This window comes from Lithobates pipiens, unplaced genomic scaffold (assembly GCF_037356315.1).
Source record: "Lithobates pipiens isolate NorthernLeopardFrog02 unplaced genomic scaffold, aLitPip1_a1.2 Scaffold_18, whole genome shotgun sequence".
In the NCBI taxonomy this organism is placed as follows: Eukaryota; Metazoa; Chordata; class Amphibia; order Anura; family Ranidae; genus Lithobates; species Lithobates pipiens.
In genome coordinates, this window is record NW_027507758.1 from 260,880,855 (window position 1) to 260,895,607 (window position 14,753).

At 41.1% G+C, this 14,753-nt stretch overlaps 1 protein-coding gene across 13 annotated transcripts in view; it reads left to right on the top strand.

Moving 5' to 3' along the window:
- EPB41L2 (erythrocyte membrane protein band 4.1 like 2) overlaps window positions 1-14,753 on the top strand; it is a 351,078-nt gene that overhangs the window by 73,000 nt on the left and 263,325 nt on the right. For all 13 annotated transcript variants that reach the window (XM_077486872.1, XM_077486875.1, XM_077486879.1 and 10 more), the window contains exon 2: window positions 12,366-12,427. The gene's annotated coding sequence lies outside the window, so the exon portion shown is untranslated. The remainder of the gene's footprint in view (window positions 1-12,365; window positions 12,428-14,753) is intronic.

Here is a 14,753-nt window from a genome sequence, read left to right on the forward strand (position 1 = left end):
ACCACCAAAAGAAAAGCTCTATTTGTGGGGGGAAAAATGATGTAAATTTTGTTTGGGTTCAGCGTCGCACGGCCGCACAATTGTCAGTTAAAGCAACACAGTGCTGTATCACAAAAAAATGGCCTGGTCAAAAATCCAGAAAAATCACATTGTATGATTTTTTTTATTTGTTTTTTAACCACCATATACAGTAGGGCAAAAAAGTATTTAGTCAGCCACCAATTGTGCAAGTCCTCACACTTAAAAAGATGAGAGAGGCCTATAATTGTCATTATAGGTATACCTCAACTATGAGAGACAAAATGTGGAAACAAATTCATACCATCACATTGTCTGTCTGATTTTTGAAAGAATTTATTTACAAATTATGGTGGAAAATAAGTATTTGGTCACCTACAAAAGTTCATCTCAATACTTTTTTATATATCCTTTGTTGGCAATGACAGGTCAAACGTTTTCTGTAAGTCTTCACAAGGTTGTCACACACTGTTGCTGGTATGTTGGCTCATTCCTCCATGCAGATCTCCTCTAGAACAGTGATGTTTTGGGGCTGTCACTGGGCAACACAGACTTTCAACTCCCTCCAAAGGTTTTCTATGGGATGGAGATCTGGAGACTGGCTAGGTCACTCCAGGACCTTGAAATACTTCTTATGAAGCCACTCCTTCGTTGCCCAGGCGGTGTGTTTGGGATCATTGTCATGCTCAAAGACCCAGCCATGTTTCATCTTCAATGCCTTTGCTGATGGGAGGAGGTTTACACTCAAAATCTCAGAATACATGGCCCCATTCATTCTTTCATGTACACGGATCAGTCACCCTGTTCCCTTTGCAGAGAAACAGCCCCAAAGCATGATGTTGCCACCCCCATGCTTCACAGTAGGTATGGTGTTCTTTGGTTGCAACTCAGCATTCTCTCTCCTTCAAACGCAATGAGTTGTGTTTCTACCAAACAGTTCTACTTTGGTTTCATCTGAACATATGACCTTCTGCCAAACCAACCAGTAAGAATTCCGGCTCTCACAGACCCGTTATTTTTTTCTTTAAGAAGCCCTCCTGTTCTCCACTCATTACCTGTATTAACTGCACCTGTTTGAACTTGTTACCTGTATAAAAGACACCTGTCCACGGACTCCAACCTCTCCACAATGGCCAAGACCAGAGAGCTGTGTAAGGACATCAGGGATAAAATTGTAGGCCTGCACAAGGCTGGGATGGGCTGCAGGACAATAGGCAAGCAGCTTGGTGAGAAGGCAACAACTGTTGGCGCAATTATTAAAAAATGGAAGAAGTTAAAGTTGACGGTCAGTCTCCCTCAGTCTGGGGCTCCATGCAAGTTCTCACCTTGTGGGGCATCAATGATCATGAGGTAGGCGAGGGATCAGCCCAGAACTACACGGCAGGACCTGGTCAATAATCTGAAGAGAGCTGGGACCACAGTCTCAAAGAAAACCATTAGTAACACACTACGCCGTCATGGGTTAAAATTCTGCAGCACACGCAATGTCCGCCTGGTCAAGCTAGCTCATGTCCAGGCCCATCTGAAGTTTGCCAATGACCATCTGGATGATCCAGAGGAGGAATGGGAGAAGGTCATGTCCTCTGATGAGACAAAAACGGAGCTTTTTGGTCTAAACTTCACTCGCTGTGTTTGGAGGAAGGAGTACAGCCCGAAGAACACCATCCCAACTGTGAAGCATGGAGGTGGAAAGAAACCTCATTCCTTGGGGCTGCTTTTCTGCAAAGTGGACAGAACGACTGCACCGTATTGAGGGGAGGATGGATGGGGCCATGTATCGTGAGATCTTGGCCAGCAACCTCCTTCCCTCAGTAAGGGCATTGAAGATGGGTCATGGCTGGGTCTTCCAGCATGACAACGACCCGAAACACACAGCTAGGTCAATTAAGAAAAGGCTCCGTAAGAAGCATCTCGAATTCCTGGAATGGCCTAGCCAGTCTCCAGACCTGAACCCAATAGAAAATCTTTTGAAGGAGCTGAAAGTCCGTATTGCCCAGCGACGGCCCCGAAACCTGCAGGATCTGGAGAAGGTCTTTATGGAGGTGTGGACCAAAATCACTGCTGCCATGTGTGCAAACCTAGTCAAGAACTACAGGAAAAGCATGATCTCTGTAATTGCAAACAAAGGTTTCTGTACCAAATAATAAGTTCTGTTTTTCTGATGTATCAAATACTTATGTCATGCAATAAAATGCTAATTAATTACTTAAAAATCGTAAAATGTGATTTTTTTTTTTTTTTTTTTTTTTTTCTGGATTTTTGTAGGAAAACCTGCAAAATCGGCTGTGTATCAAATACGTGTACTCCCCACTGTATTTTGTTCAATAAGATGCCAATCTAAAAGTTTTGAAATTATCCACGTGTTCTGCTGACGCCACTGATTGGAGGGGAGTTCCACATCTTTACTGGTGTAACGGTGAAAAATACCTACGCAGTTTAAGGTTAAACTGCTTTCTCGTCCAACTTAATTAAGTGGCCACTTGCCTTGAAGGACCTGAGCCTGAACAGTTTCCTCCCTATACTGGAATCTCCATTTAGACTGGGGTGTCATACCAGTGTGAACCTGGCTTAATGCTGTGATCTGTGAGGCAGGACTTGAGAGGTTTGGGACTTTCCTGTAGGTGTGACTGGGTGGGATTGAATGCTAATTAGGGTCTATTCTATCCCACCCTCCATCAGCTATGAAGAAAGTTACATGATTTGCAGACTCTGAAAGACTCCAAAGGGGAGTGTTCTAGGCTAGAGAATGAGCAGGAAGTGGCTGTAAGGCCCTCCGTCTACATCGGACTATACAGACTGTCACATGGTACAAAGCCTCAATATCAGAGGATCTGCAGACAGCAGAGCAACATGGTACAGAGATATGATCTATGCTGGGATTGATCATTCCATTCAGTTCTAGTGAAAAGAAAGTTGGAGTTCAGCTTTAAGTCTAACTCATTATTTTAGCATTGATTCTTTGGCGGATTCCACAACCTCAAAGGCCTAGGACGAAACTGATATGTAATGAATTTATTTTGAATGTTTTTCACTACTTTGATGCATTCTTTTTTTTGTAAACTAAGGGCACTTTCACACTGATCTGAAGCAAAAATGCAGTAAAAAGACACATGCGTTTTTGGCGTGATTTTACGGCATTTGTGGTATTTTTTTCAGAAGACACGTGACTCAAAAACTGTATCAGAAATGTAACATAGGTGTGTTTTTTGCCTCATTTACAGTGCATTTCAATGGGAAGGTGTGGGGTGGTGGTTTTTTTTCCCTTCTTACTGACCAACTATTCACCAAAAATGCAGCAAGGAGGATTTCTTTTTACATCGCAACGGAAGTAATGTTTTTTATTTATTTATTTTTATTTTTTTAAACCACTTCATAAATTGCTCAGCCTTGGCTGCAAAAAAATTGGCAAAACATTGTACTTTTATTTTTATTTTTTTATATTTTTTTTACATATCTTGTATTTTTGCAAAGATTTACTCCTGGTTCTGAAGTGGTTAAAACAAAAACTGCTTCTGTTATCTCTTTCCAATACATAAGCTGTGCCTTTGCAGTAGAGTATGCTATGAACTCAGACTTGTAGAGAGAAAGAAGACCTCTTCCTGACTCCTGACCAGTGAGCATTGTTCACATTGGTGCAGCTCTGTTGACATTCCACACAAATATTGTAGCCAAGAATGAAGAAGAGAATTCTTTTGTTTTTTGACCTTTCAGTCCAGTTCTCTTGTTGTACAAAAGGTACAGTTCCAACAATTGTCTGCATCTGTGAGGAGTGTTGCGTTTCCTATCCAGTATCAGAGACACATGGGGTACCAAAGTCAAGGTCATTTAAAATACGGGTTTCCTGCTATAAAAAGTCGACAAAGCATTACCTAAATGTATCTTACTAACCAAAATAGATGAAATGTAAATGTCCCGCTGTCTGTCTTTTACGTTCATACTTTATGTGCAATTGAGAAGCTTTTATGAAACTCAAAATGAAAATCTCAGCTTTTACTAAATAATTCGATGTTTGGTTAGTCCTCTCCTATAGCTGTCACCTACAGGGCATGTCCTTGTCAGAAAGCTGTAGGTCTTGGTGTTCACTGTCCACTATCGTGTTGCAACTGCTTGCATGTCCACAGGACCCAAATGCACAAGGAACATAGTTTACAAAATAGTCTATGAAGCTTTTCATGTTAGTGCATTGTATAACATGACAATGCAGTGCATTTTTTTAAAAAAATCTCTTTTGTACACTTTTGTAAAATGCATATTACATTATAGTAGATGATAATGTGCTTAAAAAAAAAAAAAAAAAAAAAAAAAAAAAAGCAATACGTGTATGAAATTCGTGTTAGTCACACGTCCGTGATTTCAGGAAGGGCAATAGAAAAAGAAAAAGAGAAAAAATGCATGTAGAATGCAAAAAAACTCTCAAACGCATCTTGCATTGCCCAAAAATCTAAAGTGGTTGTAAACTCATCCATACAGTGCATCTGTAAAGTATTCACAGCGCTTCACTTTTTCCACATTTTGTTATGTTACAGCCCTATTCCAAAATGGATTAAATTCATTATTTTCCTTTAAAAGTCTACAAACAATACCCCGTAATGACAATGTGAAATAGTTTGTTTGAAATCTTTGCAAATTTATTAAAAAGTAAAATCACATGTACATAAGTAGTCACAGCTTTTGCCCAATACTTTGTTGAAGCACCTTTTGCAATTACAGTCTCAAGTCTTTTTGAATGCAAGCTTGCCTGTCTTGTGTCTAGAAGCTTGGCACAACTATTTTTGAGCAGTTTCTCCCATTCTTCTTTGCAGGACCTCTCAAGCTCTATCAGGTTGCATGGGGAGCGTCGGTACACAGCCATTTTCTGAGCTCTCCAGAGATGTTCAGTCGGGTTCAAGTCTGGGCTCTGGCTGGGACACTCAAGGACCTTTTGGATTTGTCCCGTAGCAACTCCTTTATCTTGGCTGTGTGCTTAGGTTTGTTGTCCTGTTGGAAGATGAACCTTCGCCCCAGTCTGAGGTCTAGAGCAGATTTTCATCAAGTCTGTTTCGGTACATTGCTACATTCATCTTTCCCTCGACCCTGACTAGTCTCCCAGTTCCTGACGCTGAAAAACATCCCTGCAGCATGATGCTGTCACCACCATGCTTTATTTAGAGATGGTATTGGCCAGGTGATGTGATGTGGTGAGCGGTACCTGGTTTCCTCTAGACGTGATGCTTGCCATCGAGGCCAAAGAGTTCAATCTTTGTTTCATCAGACAGGATAATTTTGTTTCTCATGATCTGAAAGTCCTTCAGGTCCCCTTTTAGCAAATTCCAGGCTGGCTGTCATGTGCCTTTTTACTGAGGAGTGGCTTCTGTCTGGTCACTCTACCATACAGGCCTGATTGGTGGAGTGCTTCAGAGATGATTCTCTCTTCTGTAAGGTTCACCTCTTATCCACAGAGAAATGCTGGAGCTTTGTCAGAGTGACCATCGCGTCCTTCATCACCTCCCTGACTAAGGCCCTTCTCCCCTGATTGCTCTATTTGGCCAGGTGGCCTGCTCTAGGAAGAGTCCCGGTGGTTACAAACTTCTTCCATTTATAGATGGAGGCTACTGTGCTCATTGGGACCTTCAATGCTGCAGAAATGTTTCTGTACCCTTCCCCAGATCTGTGTCCCTCATTAAATTTGGTCTCGGAGGTCTAAATAAAATTCCCTGGGACTTTATATAATGTCCACAGCTAACAGTGCATGTCTGAGCACAAACCCTGCCATAGACAGTTGTGTGCTTTTCCAGATCCTGTCCAATCAATTGAATTTACCACAAATGGACTCCAAGTTGTAGAAACATCTCAAGCATGATCAGTGGAAACAGGATGCACCTTAGCTCAATTTTGAGTGTCATGGCGAAGGCTGTGAATACAGTATCTCACAAAAGTGAGTACACCCCTCAAATATTTGTAAATATTTTATTATATCTTTTCATGTGACAACACTGAAGAAATTACAATTTGCTACAATGTAAAGTAGTGAGAGTGCAGTTTGTATAACAGTGTAAATTTGCTGACCCCTCAAAATAACAACGCACAGCCATTAATGTCTAAAGTAAAAATGTCCAAATTGGGTAATTAGCCATTTTTTCACCCCGGTGTCATGTGACTTGAGTTACAAGGTCTCATGTGTATTGGTCACTGGAAGTTGAACATGGCACCTCATGGCAAAGAACTCAGAGAATCTGAAAAAAGAATTGTTGCTCTACATGAAGATGGTTTAGGCTATAAGAAGATTGGCAAGACCCTGAAACTGAGCTGCAGCAAGGTGGCCAAGGCCATAAAATGGTTTTAAAAGGACAGGTTCCACTCAGAACAGGCCTCACCATTGTCGAACAAAGAAGAACAGTGTCAATTTGCTGTCCCCTCTGACTCAACACCCAACCATTAATGTCTAAACGACGGGCAACAAAAATGAGTACACCCCTAAATGAAAATGTCCAAATTGGGCCAAAATTGTCTATTTTGTGTGGCCATTATCATTTCTCTTTTGTTCATCGATGGACACAGCAGCTCCTTAAAGCGGGAGTCCGCCGGGACTCCGCGTTTTTTTTTTTTTTTTTTAAAAAGCCAGCAGCTACAAATACTGCAGCTGCTGACTTTTAAAATAGTGACACTTACCTGTCCAGCGCGCCCGCGATGTTGGCACCCGAAGCCGATCTCTCGATCGCCTCTCGGGTGCTGCTGCCGCCATCTTGGGTATGGGAATCAGGAAGTGGAGCCTTTTCGGCTTCATTTCCCGGTTCCCTACTGCGCATGCGCGAGTCGCGCTGCGCAATAAGGACGGTCCCCGCTGCCTCTGGGATCTGTGTGTTTCCCAGCAGGCAGCGGGGGACTTTCGGAAAGGGGCGTAATCTTTGCCCCTTTCCGCAGAGAACTATCCCGGAAGTGGGTGCAGATACCTGTACTGTACAGGTACCTGCACCCCCCTCCCCCCTGAAAGGTGGCAATTGTGGCGCCGGAGGGGGGGGAGGGTTCCCGATGAGCGGAAGGTCCACTTTAGGGTGGACCTCCGCTTTAATCTTGACCATTGGGTTATATGCCTCCGCAGGAGTAGGACAAGGCAGAACAAAAAACGCCTTCCTACGCCCATGGACTGTCCTCCCTAAGTGGTCTTTTGTTCATATTTTTACAAAGTAGTGGTTCTTTTCACCCCATATAGACATTTTCATGCAAATTTGTATTTTTGCTATGTTTGTGGTGAAACTTTTCTCCATTGTGTTTAAAATTAGAAATCCAGGCAAACCTCTAAATACACAGTTAAAATACACTATATTGCCAAAAGTATTGGGACACCTGCCTTTACACACATGAATGGCATCCCAGTCTTAGTCTGTAGGGTTCAATATTGAGTTGGCCCACCCTTTGCAGCTATAACAACTTAAACTCTTCTGGAAAGGCTGTTCACGAGGTTTAGGAGTGTATCTATGAGAATGTTTGACCATTCTTCCTGAAGCACATTTGTGAGGTCAGGCACTGATGTTGGGCAAGAAGGCCTGGCTTGCAGTCTCCGCTCTAATTCATCCCAAAGGTGTTCTATCGGGTTGAGGTCAGGACTCTCTCATCCCTGTCTTTATGGACCTTTGTGCACTAGTGAGCAGTTATGATGGAACAGGACGGAGCAATCCCCAAACTGTTCCCACAAATTTGGGAGCTTGAAACTTTCTATTTCTATTCTATGCATGAAGATAAAAAGCCTTCTGTGTGCAGCAGCCCCCCTCAGCAACCCTAATACTTAAGCCCCATCTCTGTCCAGCCATGTCCACGAGGACCTCAGCGATCCATGATGAAATTTCAGTGTATGTGTTCTATAACCCAATGTTGGCACACAAATGTTAGGAGCTTATAAAACTTGATTTTACTGTAGCTAGATCAGTGAATGATTAATTCATATTGATTTCTATTGACAGGGGCAAAACTTTATTTGCTTTAATGAAGTGTACTTATCCCTGAGAACATAGCTTGTTACAGAAACTGTATGTGGTGATTCCCGTGTCTTAGCCATGTGCCTGTACTATCCAAGGACTGAATATGCTTGGGCGCACTCATAGCACAAAAAGAGGAATTGTCCACTTACATAAGAGAGTGCTGATTGATAGTCAATAATTAGAAGACCCTTTTTTTTTTTTTTGAAGAATGAAAGTTTTTCAGCTAATCATTTTCTGTTCACTTGTGTTAATCTCTTTACATTTAGCTCCAAAATAGGATAATGTTTGGTTGTCATAGTTTAATTATAGCAGCTCCAGTACAGGGGAGATAAGGCGTTTGAATCTGACAAGGGTCTTGCAAACGTATATATGATTTTGTCATCTATTGAGGAACATATAGTTATGTGGATATTTTATATAAACAGTGTGTACACCTAAAGATAACAAGAATGCAGGTTTGTAGGTAAAAGTAAGTACACGTACAATATATTTACCACAACTTTAAAGCCTAACTTCAAGAATTATATAAAATCTACCCTTGCAGTGGGGCCCCCTGCACTGCAAGGGTCAGCTGCTCGTTCAGTCTCTTTGCAGGACTAAAAAGTAATACTTTCCTTATTCCATGCTCCAGTAGTGTCCCTCTATTGGTGCAACCAGTCCCGTGATGCCACCTCTCTAATGTACCCTGCCGCGGTTGCCCTCCTGCCTTCTTGTCCTATAATGCAAGGTTAGTATCCCTTTAGTGCACATGATACTGGGGGACTTTCAGCAGTTCAGAGTGCTGAAGAGGGAGAATGCTGGAGTGGGAGCAAGTTAAGTATTTGGGCCTTTTCACTCTTATCGCCCTATGTTTAACAAGCACTAAACCATTGCAGTGCTGGATGGGAGGGGGGTACGTTATTTTTTATTTTTTTTTATTGCTTAGAGTTGGGCTTTAAATCCATAAACTTAGAATCGAGCATTCAAGATTTGGAGCCAATGCTTAGAACCCGCTAGGGAGTTTGCAACTGGAATCTTGGTTATCTAGGGCTTGGTTTTCTCTATTGAAGTGTGCCCATGTCAACATGCCAAAAATCGCTGTTAAAAGCCCTCAGAATAAAGATTGTGGATGCCTGCGAGTCTGTCAGGAGATTTGAAAGATTGCCATGTTTTTTAAAAAGAAATAATTCCACTTAAAATCGGTAGTAAACTTGAGAAAAAAAAAAAAAATCTATGCGCATACTTGCACATTATGTGAAACTTCCCCCAAATGCAGCCCTCCAGGGGGTGTTACCAGTGACGAGGCTTCCATCTTCACCCGATCTTCCTTCCGGGTTCGCAGTCTCCTGTCCCTTGAATGGCGATGTCTTCCAGTTCATATGCTTCACAAGTAAATCTCTCCTAAACAGTGCATGTTTAGGAGATATTTACAGTAACTACAGGTAAGCTTGATTATGTATAGGCTTACCCGTAGGCAAAACCTAAACAAAAGGTCTTTCACCATTACTATAAGGAAAATAATTCTTCAGATGGTGTAGATTTCAAATGACTGCTATTTTTTGTTTAAGATCTGACTTGTTTGGCAAATTCAATCCAAGAGCTGATAATTTGACACTCAAAGTATACAAAACCCCAACATTTAAATGAAGGTTATCTGTAGGTATCTTTTGCAACAGAAATTGCACCAATTTCCTCTGCATGTGAGGTGTGCCAGAAAAGCATTTTTTCTAACCAACATTAGAGCAAGATTACAATTTGCCATTGAACATATAGGGAAGGACCAGGCCTTGAGCAATGTTCTGTGGACTGATGAATCAATGACAGAGTTTGGTCATATTATCAATAGACCTGTTTGGAGCAAACTGAAGACAGCGTTTCAGGAGAAGAACCTCATAACTGTGAAGCGTGATGGTGGGAATGTTATGATTTGGGGCTTCTCTGCTGCTTCAGGGCCTGTGCAACTGAATTGTCAATAGTGTCACAGTGTGCTTGGTAAGGATGTGAGGCAAACTGTCTTAAGTTTGACCTGAAATGGAAATTTCAACAAGCTATCTCAATCACATTTGCAAATCCACCAAGAAATTGCTTAAAATGAAGTAGAGCATTGTAGTCTGCCCTATTCAAAGCCCTGATTTGATGCACATTGAAATTTTGTAGGGGGATTTTGAAACAGGTGCTTCATGCAAAGACACCCACAATTATCTTGCAACTGAAGGATTTTTGCATGCAGGAGGGGTAAAATATTTCGTAGTTAATATCAGAGAATGGTGGGCAGTTATTCGAAATGAATATCATTAGTCATTTTGGCTAAAGAGGGCAATATCTGCTTATGAGACCAAGGCTATCGTTTGTGCATGGTACAATATCATTGGTCTTTTTTTGAAAAGGCGTGTATATCACCTATATCTGTAGTTTGTTTTTATGAAGATCTATTATTTGCCTGTTTATTTGGAAAAAGTCAACAATTGCCTTGGGGTGTAATTTCTTTTACATGTGACTGTCTATAAAAATAGAAAATCTTGCAGCATGGATGTAAGCTTTATTGTATGGCATAGCTGTTTCAGTATATGTTTTGTGAAAAAGTGCTAATTCTTTTATGGGCATGAAACACCGCAGCAAAGATATTTAGTAAAATAGTAGTTTTAGTCTCATGCACACTGTGCTTAAAGGCCAGTTCCATTGGCAGAACAAAAAAAATAAAAATAAACGCTCATATAGAACATTTTTGTACAGGCATTAGGAATGTTAGGAGTGTTTTTTAGCATTTTTATTTATGCCGGCAAGCTCAAATCAAAAACGGAACCGCAGAAGGGTGTGGTGTGTGTGTTGTGTTTTTTTTTTTTTTTTTTTTTTTTACTCTAAACTCTGAGTTTTAAAATACGCCTCTAGACATCCTAATGTACATGGACACATAGGAAAACATTGAGCTGTAACTACAGGCAAAACATAAAACTCCTGTAGAACCAGCATTCTTTAACTGGTTCCCGACCAGCGCACGCCGATGTACGTCGATAGAATGGCACGGGCAGGCATATTGGCGTACAGGTACGTCCAATCTTCAATGCCTCCCTGCCATCGGGCTCGCGCCGCGGCGCTGGTCGGGACCCCTGTGAGTCCGGTCGCGGGACCCGCGGACTCGATCGCCGCGGGCATACCCGCGATCGTCTCACGGGACGGCTGAATGGAGGAAATGCAGTGTAAACAGCATTTCTCCATTCTGCCTAGCAACTAGTGACGCTGATCTCTGCTCCATGTGATTGGAGCAGAGATCAGTGTTCACTAAATGAAAGCCCAACCCCCCCACAGTTAGTAACACACCCCTAGGAACACTTAACCCCTACACTGCCACCCACTGGTTAACCCCTTCACTGCCAGTGTCATTTACACAAGAATCACTGCATTTATATAGCAGTGATTACTGTATAAATGACAATGGTCCCAAAAATGTGTCAAAAATGTCCGATGTGTCCCCCACAATGTCGCAGTCACAATAAAAATTGCTGATCGCCGCCATTACTAGTAAAAAAAAAACTAATAAAATTATTAATAAAAATGCTATAAAACTATCCCTATTTTGTAAATGCTATAACTTTTGCGCAAACCAATCAATCGCTTATTGCGATTTTTTTTTTTTTTTTTTTTTATTTTATTTTTTTTTTTTTTTTTTTAACCAAAAATATGTAGAAGAATACGTATCGGCCTAAACTGAGGGAAAAAAATGTTTTTTTATATATTTTTGGGGGAAATTTATTATAACAAAAAGTAAAAAAATTTAGTTTTTTTTTCAAAATTGTCGCTCTATTTTTGTTTAAAGCGCAAAAAATAAAAACCGCAGGGGTGATCAAATACCACCAAAAGAAAGCTCTATTTGTGGTAAAAAAGGACGTCAATTTTGTTTGGGAGCCATGTCGCACGACCGCGCAATTGTCAGGTAAAGCGACGCAGTGCCGAATCGCAAAAAGTGGTCTGATCTTTGACCAGCAAAATGGTCCGGTCTGTAAGTGGTTAAGCTAGTGTGCATGGACCCTGAGGCCAAGTTCACACTGGCATTAATGGCAGGCGTTTGAGGGGTGTTAAAAACTCTTCTTCTTAAAAGTCATCTGATATCCATCAAAGCACAATAAATGGGGAAAAAAACAACCAATCACTTCAAAATGGTATGAGTTGCCTAAAACTATATATATATATATATATATATATATATATATATATATGTGTGTATATGTGTATATGTATATGTATATTTTATAAAAAATTTTTTTGTTCCTGTTCTCTCGTTAAAATATTAATGAAAAATTCAACAAATCTTTGTCATGCCTTCACACAATTTCCTTTTCTGTAAAACCAGCCTATATATGCTTTTTCATAACTTTATATGTTCCTCTGTTCATTTCTTTTCTTTTTTTTTCCTAGATATTCAATCTCATGTGAGTGACATTGCAGTCCATCCCATCACTACAACCTGGATTCATAAGGTGAGTTGTGTTTTTTTTTTTTTTTTTTGTAAACGTTTGTAAGTAGTGGTAATCCCCTTGTGGCATAAATGCATACATGTGACATGAAGGAAAGTTATTCTTTCACTGTCAGAAATATTCAAGTACATCTTGCTGCTTACTTTGTTTCTCTACATTTTTTCCAATGTTACTGTTATTTTTTTGTTTTAGGGTCCTTTCACACGGGGCGGATCAGTTCTGATCCGCCCCGTGGATGTCCGTTTGCTCAGCGGGGATCACTCCGCCGATCCCCGCTGAGCAGGGAGATGACAGCTCCGTCTCTGCACACTGCGCAGGGACGGACCTGTCACAGCACCGCTCTCCCCTATGGGAGATCGGATGACGACGGACCGCAGTGCCCGTCGTCATCCGATCCGATCCACAGACGGATGGAAAAATAGCTTTTTCCTCCGTCACACTTTTTCGGATCGGAGCGGGTCGGATGTCAGCGGACATGTCACCGCTGACATCCGACGCTCCATAGAGCTCTATGGAGCACCCGTTCAGGTCCGCCTGAAAAACTGACAGGCGGGCCTGAACGGATCGTCAGTGTGAAAGGGGCCTAAGGTTCTATTTTCTCTCATCACAGCATTATACAGACCATTGACCTTTGCAACAGACTTTATTATTTAAGTATTCTGGTTGTCATGTTTGCTGTTTTTATTATAGCCATGGTATGACCGCTACAAATGAGACCCAAATAATGTCAATGTGACTCTTCCTTCACCTTGGCTGTTCCTGAAGGGATATCGGAGGATAAATGTGTGATCCTATTTACAGTGTAGACAGGACCAAAGCTTGCACCTGCAAAAATTTTAAAAAGCATGCTGTGTGTGCTAACTTATTAAATAATTCCTCTAAACACATCGCGGTAACGCTATAGGCTGAAGTTTAATATTCTAAAGGGGTGGTACACCCTAACATTGTGGTAGCCAGTTGTGCGGAGTTTCCTGCTAACTTTTTTCCATGGGGACTACAGTAGTAAAATATTTCTGTCATAGTTTTTGGTATTTTGCATTCCTACCCTGGATTTTTAACCTAGGGGTGTTCACACTGTTGCTGCTACACATAAGTAACAGGAACACATTAAAGCTTTGTACACACGCTTAGATTTGCGGAAGACCGAACTTTTTTTTTTTTTGTGGCATGCTAATCTCGTGTTGAAAGTGAAGAGGTTACTCGCCATACAAAAAGTTTCGTAGGACAGAATACAACGTCAGTGATATAATGTGCTGAATAGTTTTGTATGTATTCCTTTTAGTTTCTGAGCATGCGTAGTCTTGCTATTATAATTTTTTTTTGTTATGAAAACCATACTAATGAATTGAAAATCTGACGTTGAGTTTAGATCCGACAAAGATGTTAGTCTGCACATCCTGCTCTTCTCTGATGAAAAAGCAAAATTGGGTGTTGAAAACACCATACTAGCGATCCGAAAGTCCTACAAATTTTTCCGTCTGATTTTTGTATTGTGTGTGTGTGTGTACAGGCCTTAAGAATCAAAAGATCACACAAATCTTGATACTGCTGTTGCAGAAATGTAATAAACACTGAAACATGAGTTGTGGGTGGAATGAGTCTACCACTAGATTGCTCTGTGCATGTGTAGTCATCAGCTGCTCAAACAGTGATGTCAATAGTTAGTGGATGTAAACCCTCCATATACCCAGTAAAGAGAACAGCCTCAGGTGAAACAAATCTCTACATAAGTTTTACATGTAAATCTGCTGTCTTCATCTGCATATATCCTGTAGAAAGTGCTCTGCGTGATGTTTTTCTCTTCCTGGTTAGCACTGGGAGTGGATTATTGGCATACAGCCGAGACAGCCGAATGGAGAAAAGACACACACCCTCTCCTCGTAGGTAGAGGAAGAAAGGAATGTGCACAGCTTTGCTCTTAGAGGGCAAGCTGACTGCTAATCTATTTATACCAACACACGCTTCTATCTCCCGTTTTGGAGAACGTGTGACATTATCAAGCTGATAACAGAGCTACGGTGCAACAGACCGATATGGAACTCGGGTCTTTGGAGAGAGATAAGAAAACGCTACAGATATATATATGCCCAGGTAAACTTTCATGAATCGGATTTACATCCACTTTAACCTAAATCCATGGAGCTGGTAGGCTGTATTAAAAAAAAACAAAAAACAAAAACAGATTCCTCTATCCTAACAGGCAACGTGGCTGAAGTGTCACTAAACTAAAAAAATAAGTTCCCTTATTAGTATAATGTGTCTGTGCCCTTTGAGCTCTACAGATCTTAATTCATGAATAAGTTACGATTGTAGCCTACAGTCACTAATA